We start from the raw sequence: 9,256 nt of genomic DNA on the forward strand, positions 1-9,256 counted from the left end.
ATAATAATAAAAGAGGTGGGGGAGGAGAAAAGCTTGGGCAAACGTTCCTGTTGATTAATATTCAAGGGAACAGACTTGGATTGTAGGGAAAGGAAAAAGGAAGGGTTTTCCAGGTCAGTATAAACATTTGTGCTGTTTGCTTTAAAGGCACTTTCAAAATAGTTGGCCTCCCCAAAGCGATTTTTTGGAATCTACCCAGAGGGCAAAAACTTACCCTTCCTTCCCCCATCTGGAAAGCTTTCACACCAGAGGCCCCACTCATTCCTGAGCTCTGGCTTTAGAAAGAAGGACTTTCCCAACCTTCCAAGATTCCTTGCCCTCCCTCACCCGGCTGACCCACAAGGAGTTTGTGTTGGCTCCACCCTGCAGCAGCTGCATTCCAGCTGTGGCGCTGCTGTTAGGAAACATTTAGGAATCCTCTGGCTGGAAAGGTAAATGAGAAATGTGTCCTAATGACACCTGAATGCTGGCGAAAATCTGCAAACAGAGACGCCCAAGGAACAGATTCTGGACTTTGAGTCCCCTTTACAATTCTGCTGTGCAAAGAGCCAGCTGTTAGCTAACAGGAAAGGTTTTTAGTGGTCTCATGGATAAAAGTGCTGACCAGACTGACCCCCCACCCCTACTGTGACATGCAAGAAAATGAAAGTCAAACACATTTGTGAAGCGTCAAAAATATTTTCACTTACTCATGAGTGCTCATCTTTTTAATTAAAGCATAGCATCTTGCTCAAAACAAGCCTCTGGAACAACAAAGTAATCAGAACCTTAATTTAGGGATTTGCCAGCTGATCTTGACTGCTGTGGGAAGGTTATAGCAGTAGCTTAGAGGCAGACGATGGGGTGAATGTCTCCCAGGAGCTTCCCTAGTCTTCGGAAGACAGTGTCTGCCGGAGGATTCGGGTGTAGAGGGGCTGCCTCAGAAACCAGCAAGGATCCTTTAAATGCATAGAAGTTGCCAGACAGGGCAAGCCTGAGCAAATGGCTTTTTACGCAGCTGAAGTCCTCAGCAGCTGTTAGGATGAATGCCACCAAGCCGACCTGGTTGCCAGGAGTGCTGCAGCCTTCACTGGGGTCTTTCCCCTCAGTCTCTTTGCCATCATATTATCTTCTGGGACTGCGCTGTAGACCCTCAGATTAATGATAGCCCATCTCACTACCTGGTTTTAGAACAGCCGGCGGTAGCTGCCGAGCTACACTCTATCTTATCCTAACCTCTTCCTTTCTTGGCTCTTGAGATTCTGTACCTTTTCCCTAGCTTCATCGGCCACCCAGCCAGACAGCAACAATTAACCACCATGGAAATGCTTTGAGAACCCAGTATCCAGGGTGAGAACCTCCGTGAAGTCCTCCATTAATTCCTGGTACTGAAAACAGATATGGAAATTTCGTAGGAGAGCTGGTGGCCTACGTTCCAGGGGGGCCACCCAGCTATTGTGAAAGCTTCCTTCTCTCCACTTCTTCCTTCTCCTGCTGTCCCACTTCAAACACTCCCTACCGTCTACCTTTTAACATCTCCAAGGCCACCACTGCCACTGCCACACCGCCCCTCCCCGCCGGCCTAACCACCCACTTCCCATCCAGGTCCTTTCAGAGTGCAGTCTGCGTGGTTGCCATGGAGAGCACCCCCTACCCCCAGTACCCCTGGGGGCTTTGAGACCCTAGAAGGAAAGCACCAGGAAACCAGAAATCGGCTCCCTCCCGAAAACAATGGCTTCCAGGGTCTGTGCCAGACACACTCACAGCACCCGAAATAGACTCATTGTCCTCTTGTGCAATATCCAGGAATTTGGTGAAACTCATCATTTTTCAGGTTACCGATAATGCAAGTTTGGAAACTGAAACAGGAAGGAACACAGGCTGAAAAAGCTTTTATCCAGCACACAGCATTTCTCTCTCCAGATGCAAGACCATTTTTTTGGTTGTTGTTGTTTTTTTATTTTTTTTCCAGCAGTACTTTGGTGGGGTTAAAATTAGCTGGCAGCATTCTGGTCACATGCTAGACAGCAAAACAAAAGGGAGTTGTTCCCTGGCAGCCCCTGAAGCAGACCTTCCTAATCCACGGACTTCTGGGAAGCTGGCTCCTCAGGCCCTGGGACTGAGGGACCACACCACCGACTCCCCTCTGTCGTCATCTTGCTGTAATGGGCAGAACTGGGTAGTGTCTAGGCTGTTTTGAATCTCAGGGCATGCCTCCATTTGGAAAGACATTCAAGGGCCCCAAAATGGCTTTTTCGGATCCTCCCATTTGGGAGAGGAAGGCTGAAAAAAGGAAGAACTTTTGAAGGCAACAAAGAAGCAGACACCACAAGGACATTGAGAGAGAGAGAGAGGGAGAAAGGTGGGGGACAGTGTCTGAGATGTGAGCGCGGGCACCACCTTCTGGGGGCATGGGCTGCTCTGGGCATGGCTAAAACGCCAAATCGTACATCTGAGCTCTATGTAGCCAGCTCTTTGGATGGATTCTTTATCTCTGAACCCTGATGATAGGGGTTCATCATGATCTGCTTTGTTCTTTCCAGCTTAAAACTGTTATCAGAAGCCCTAGATGAAAAATACAGCCTCTGATTCACACACATAGTCAGGAAACATCCCTTGTGCTCAGTGTAGAAACATGCCGGTCAACCTGAGAAAGAAATCACCACCACAAAATATGCTTTTGGCTTGCCAAAGCTCAGCAGCTGTGAGAGCCAAAAACTCAGCTGCCTGGATTTTCTGGGGAAGGTGGGGGCCGAGTAGGGGGTGGTATGGGGGTGGCGATGGGGGAGAGAGAGGGGCTTTCTCAATCACCTGATTATTGCCTCCAACTCCTGTTTAATTCCAAGCCAAAAACCACCTTGGAACATCTCAAGAGCCAACTGCTCCTAAAAATCACGTTCAGCACTATCTCATCCAGCTCTGCGCCTGCTGGCAAGGTGAAGCAGATGGCTTTTATTGATTAATATATTTATTTGGAAGGGGCTCCTTGAAGTAAGGAAATTCCAGTGAAATAGAACGCCCTGGCCAGAACTGCCGTGACAATCATAAGCAGACACCCAGAGAGAGGCGGGTTAAAAGACACTGCAGCTTACCCCAGGAAGCTGGGGCATTTTCCGTCTTCCTCCCAGCCGGCCTCCGTGTCAGCCGTGCACTTATGAAGAAATACCTCATTTGGTTCAACCTTCTGTGGTATTCAAGGGTTTGAGTGAGCTATGTGGAGCCCACTTTGTCAAAAGGGCTTCACAAACCAAACAGGCCTCTGACTTGGATCTTATCCTGAAGCCTTCATTATATAGACAGACCCAACAGAAATTCCTACTGCCTTAACGCCCAGCACATAAAGTCCTCTTTAATAAACATATACCATTTTTCAGTGGAACAGCCTCAAGGTGTCAAAAGTACATAAAGGTCTGAAAGCTGAAACCCTAGATAAACAGTGTGCTGAAATATATTTAGCAGAAAATATTGAAAGCCACGGGAAAAATATGTTCTCTTCCTGGGATGTTAACGAAGGTTTAAGTTCAGGAAACCTTCAGGAAATAGCGAGTTGGGTTGAGAAGGAATACTGCTCAATGTAAATAAATCGCTAAACCTCCTTGGCCTCCACAGGCCTTGGCTGGAATGGAGTATTTCATTTTTTCCCCCCATTAAACAGGCCACCCGGAGAGCTGGCATTACAGACCTGAACATGTACCAAATCTGAGTGTGCTATTTTGTTTCTGTACATTGAATCAGACTGTATTTCAAATAGCAGCTTGTGCAAAATGGGCGGGGGGAGGGGGCGGGGGGGGGGGAGGGAGGAGCGGCCAGCCATCCAGACGGGCACACCCTAACACTCAGCGTAAATGAAAGACCTGTTTCACCTCCAATCACCCGATGTCTTGTCTCAGATAGGAACGTATCCTCTGTTGTTGTTGCCCAGGGTGATGTCATGCTCATTCTAAAGCCCATGGTTCTAAGGGACTCGGTTGCTGCAATACCGTGCCTTCAGAAAGACCTAGATTTCCTGAGGTCTCAGGGTAGGGAGAGAGAGAACAAGGAAAGGACAGGCAGCCACTCTCCCCAAGATGGATGCTGTATGATGTAAGTTGCTGGCTAAAATATCTGGCATCCTTGCCGTTTTAAGTTGCCAGCTAAATATTATTAAAAAGATAAAATACACGCAAACTGTGCAGAATGTAGGGCTGCTGTGTTTACATCCGGGTTGTGATGACTCAAAGACTTAGACTTGGGCTTACTGAAAAGCTCTATTAAAAACACAGCTTTGTGAGAGCCCCCAGGGAGCGGGAAGCAGGGCTTGGGGAGGGGGATTGCTTGGGTGGCTGGTGGGGAGTATGGTGACCCGCCCAAGGACGGTGCCGAGGCCTGTGGTCCTGGTTGGCACTTAACGCCAGGGAAGTGCCTAGGGGTTAATCTCCGCTTCGGCTTCGGCACCAGAGCGGGGAGGGTTAACCTTTTTCCAGAACATTTATTTCACCATCTCACTGACTAGAGGGAGGAGGGGCGGGAGGCAGAGCGAGAGCCTGCCGAGCTGAGAGGCTGCGGATCACAAGGCCATTCTGATAGCCTCCTGTCCCCATGGCAACCGCAACGGCATTTATCAGTTCCTTCTGCGCACAGGCACAGCAAATCTGCATTGCACATGGCAGGCTTCCAGCATTTCAAATGAAAGAACACTTTGAACGGCTGCCAAGTTTGGAAGGAGCATAACTGTCAGGGCTGCTTAAAGCTGGCAGTTTATACTGGGGAGGCTTTCGTTTCCCAGAATCCTCCGGGCCTGGCGAGCTGCCAAGTACTTAGCGGAAGCTAAAAAGTAACTCGCTCCCCTCCCTCCCCTCCCCCTGCTCACGCTCCCCCTCCACGCCATTCACCGCAGTGCTCTCAAAATTTTCCACATGTCCTGTGTCACCAGTGCAGACTGTACAATGAAAACCAGAACGCTGGCTACCCATGACAGGGCTTTTATTAATAATTGGGGGAGGGAGGGCCGGCTGGGATCAGACACTGACAGCCGGGGCACCGGGTCTCCGCTGTACCTGCCAGAACCACTGGGTGTGAACCTATGTGGGGTGTGTGCGTGTGTGCCTTTCAGCCTTAAAAACACATTAATAAAAATAAAAGCAGCTTCAGAACTGTAGACACCCTGAGTACCGGGGCCCGGGCGGGGGATGGGGGGGGGTTCGGTTGGGTGCTTTGGAGCTTCCTTTAGGGTGGGGAATTGAGGTCATGCAGGCAGTGCTGTTCAGATCCAGCCTTTCCAAGAGCCCTGGGGAAAAGGGTTGTTATTGAGAACCGAGTCTGTTTCTGGAGCTTTCCTTGAATCTCTCGGGTGTCGTGGTGAGAGCTCTGAGGCCACCGATGGGGAGAGAGCTCGGAGATGGTTTTCAATGGAAAGTTTACCAGATAACTTCTGTCAGGCACAGCCCAGAGCACAAGGGCTTCTACCAGCAGAAACTGGAAATTGGCATAGTGTTCACTGTGCTAAATTGTTTTTTTTAAAAAAAATCATAATCTACACTGAGATCAAGGGCCCGGGCTTTATTTTCCAGCACAAATAGAATGAAAATTGTCTGCTGCTTAGGCGGTTGGATAGAGTTCAGGAAAACTATGTCTGGCATTAATTCCAAAGTGGAGGTTTTGGTTCAAACGAGGCCCATTAATTTCAGTAAACTGTTTTCACTAGTCCAGACCCTGCTGTGCAAGGACTATTTATTACCTTTTGCTAACCTGATGTCTGCAGAGTTGTAAAGCAAAGGAAAAAAAAAATCCAGGGTGGAGATATCTATATCTTGGATCAAATGGGTTTTGCACCTTCCCTTTGGAAGCCATGTTTTATGGGGTATTTTCTATCCCTGGTTTTTCTTTATCAGACTGTTTTTTAAAATCCATCTTGCAATGAATTTGAGAAAAAATCCTGATGGAGAGGAACCTGGCGAGAGTAAATATCTATCTCTTGCCTCCTTCAGAAGGATACCTCCCAGCCACAGGGATGTTTTGTGTGCCTGTCCCTGGCTTGCAGGCTGCAGGTCCAGTGCAAAGTCCTGACGTGATTCACCCTGACGATCTGGTCTAAAATACACCAAGACAGTCAATTTTGGCATTTGTTCTCCCCTAGGAATTTTACTAGCTGCCTTAGAAAAGCACATAAATTACTTCCCCCTCCCCTTTTTTCCATGCCTCCTCTCTTCATCCCCCCACCCCAGTCCATCTAGATGTCATTTCAAAGGGAAGGATGAAAAGGGGGGATCTGTCAGGTGGTCAGGTTTGTGAATGTGTCTTTCCAGCCCCCAACACACACACACACACACAGACACACACACACACACACACCTGAGAATGTTAATCAGAATTAAAAGCCAGTCAGTACTATTAAAGCATCAAACATGAAGACTTAGAGAACGAGGGGAAATATGGGGGGTAGAGGCGGTGGCAATGGAATATATGGAATATAATGGAATATAATTCAGTCCTCTGCGCTGACATTCTAAAATAAAGGAGCGGAAAGGTAGCACCAATTTCGTCAGCTTGTCAAATGTCAAAATTATTGGTCTTTCCTTTTAACTACCCTCCCCATTCGCCCCCCCTCTGCCCCGCCCCACACAGTCAAGTTCTTGACTTTCCCAAGTGTGATTAATGTCTGGCAGAGGCCAGAAACAGGAGTAGGGTTCTTGGCTGCCCGTCTGATAAACAATCTGTTCTTGGGAAGAGTAGGTGAAGGTGACGTTAAGGGGTGGGGGGCGGTAATCTCCGGGCCTTGTTGGTGGGGCTGGGGGAGGAGGAGAGGAGGGGGCTCTCCAGGCCCGCCCTCCCGGAAAATGCAATTGCTCTTCCTTTGGAGCGCGTGGTTTTGGGGTGGGTCAGGTTTCCTGGCCTTAAAAATGTGAGTAGAGAGTGGATCCATTCTTGCTGCCGGTTCACAGCGTCCAGGAAACGTCTGAGGGCTCGGGCAGGGGCTGGAGAGGGGAGGGGAGCCCGCGTGCCCCAAGGCTTCAGACCCATTTCGGATGCTCCGGCGTGGCACACCTGGGGCTCCTGTGCTGAGAGCGGCTCACCGGAGAAACCGAGGCCGCCGCGGGGAAGGTTGGGTGGGGCGGCGGTGGTCGAAGTACCGTAAAGCGGCACAGGGAAAGCCAGACGATGTTCAAAACAAAAGGAGGGACTATTTCGCGGCGTCAGAGGTCGCTGGTATGGAAACTCCGTAGGCAAGAACACTAGCTGTGGATTTTGCCGTGGGTTTATTGTGTGGGCAACCAGGCAGAAAGCGGCGATATGAAAAAGTGGGGAGGGGGAGAGTGTACGGTTGAAGGGAAATCAGTGCCGAGAAAGCTGCGCGCGGCTGGGAAATATCACCGAGGAGAGTGCAGTGGCACCGAATAAAAGATGAATAATCGGCTACCTTTTGGAAAAGGAGTGTAAAAATATTAATAAAGGCGAGAAACCCGCTTCTTCTCAGCCTGAAAAGCAAACCCTTTTCTCACCTGCCTCTTCTCCCCGTCCCACACACACACCTCTCTTGTCTACCCTGCATCCAAGCAGCCTCGGCCAGGCTCGCTTTCCTTTGGATTTAATTACATGAAAATGCCGAACAAAAAAACCTGTAATTACACCCTTAGTCCCTGCCACTCAGGCCCAGCACACTTCCTGCCTAGTTTTGTTTTTTTAAAGAAGAGGTCATTGCCTCTTTTCATTCCAAATTGACCAAAACAGAAAAGTAAAAGCCCCAAATAAATCCAACTGCTGCGAGCTTCAGCACCACCAGGGATTTGGGGATGGGGATGGGAAGTCCTTGTCCGTCTAGGAGAGATGAGTAGACAGCCTACCTTGCTATTGTCTCCCTCTAGCTCTTAGGTCCAGAGGCAGTCACTATTTGTTTGTTTGTCCGTCAGCCCAGAAGAACAGAGATGCTGGGCTGGCCGGGAGGAAACCCGCTAAGGGCACGATGAAGAGTGTGGATCAGCCCTCTATTTTTCCAGCTATTTTACCTAGAAGGGCTTAACGCTGGAAAGGAGACTCCTGACAATCGCTTGCCTTTCTACACCCCTAGGTATTTACATACAGATTTTCACTGTAAGCCCCTGAAGTAAGGAAAACAGGTTTTAATATCAACACTTGACAGGTGAGGAAACTGAGGCCCAGAGAGAATAAGCAGATTGCTCTAAGTCAGTCATGTGGCTGGTGGGAGTGTTGTATGAACACTGTCTCTGATGGCTTTGGGGCTATTGCTTCAGGAAACGAGGACACCTAGGAGGAAATGGAAGCTTCTAGATTCTGGGCTGGAGCCAGTCGGGCTTGGTTCATCATTAGATCCCTAGGACTGAGAGAGAAAGTGCTCTCTAATTAAATAGTTGAATAACCTAATGAATGGCAAACAGAAGGGCACAAGATTAGGAGCTGGGAAATGGAAACCCACCAGGACATCTGGCACCCAAGTTTCAGCTTTGAAACAAAATGTAAGTGATGAGAATAGCTTCACACTCATAGGGACACATCAGGCGTGGATCCTCTGGGTCTGGCCAGAGAGGGAAGTTCAGGTTATCTAGATGGTGGTCCTCTAGATGGGTCAGGGTTGAGGTCTATCTTATTCCCTTGATTTCTGGCTCCAGTGATACCTAGGCCAGGCTTGACTGCCAGGTTATATGCCTCTCCTAGGCTAGAAGTGCTTTGAGGGGTAGTCTGCCATAGTCAAGTGGCCCCTAGCCCAGGTACAGGACGGTACCTATTGCGTGAGTGCATAGTCAGTATGACCTGAATTCGTTGAGAACCAAAGTTTGTTACTTGTGTGATATGACCTGTGGTTTTGGAAAGAGGCTATTTCCACCATAAAGTGCACCTTCTCCACTTCCTTCCTTCCCTTTCATCATGCAGCCTGGGGTCCTCCAAAACGTAGCTATCCTCAGTAAGGGCAACTCAGTAAGTTCCTAAATGCTTTGCTATGTTCTAGAGCTTCAGATTTTCCTCCATCACCTCCGCCTAAGGCCAGGGTATAGAAAACCCAGGAAGGTCTCAGGGGATGCCAGGGAATCATGGCTACACAATTTTGCTCAAAGCTGAATGGTGACTGATTTTAACTCCCCCAAAACTGGTGCTAATTTATGCATAATCTCACATCTACTAGGACAGTAGTGGAATTCTTTACCTGCAAACTCCTGTGGGAGTTTTACTTTCTTGTAGTTCCTCACAGACAGCTAGGACACCCCCCACCTCCACTCCCACCCCCCCAAAAGGCTAGCACCGTGGAACAGAAGAAGGAACGCTGGGTTTAGAGCCAGAGAACTTG

This window comes from Eschrichtius robustus, chromosome 1, assembly GCF_028021215.1.
Source record: "Eschrichtius robustus isolate mEscRob2 chromosome 1, mEscRob2.pri, whole genome shotgun sequence".
Taxonomy (NCBI): Eukaryota; Metazoa; Chordata; class Mammalia; order Artiodactyla; family Eschrichtiidae; genus Eschrichtius; species Eschrichtius robustus.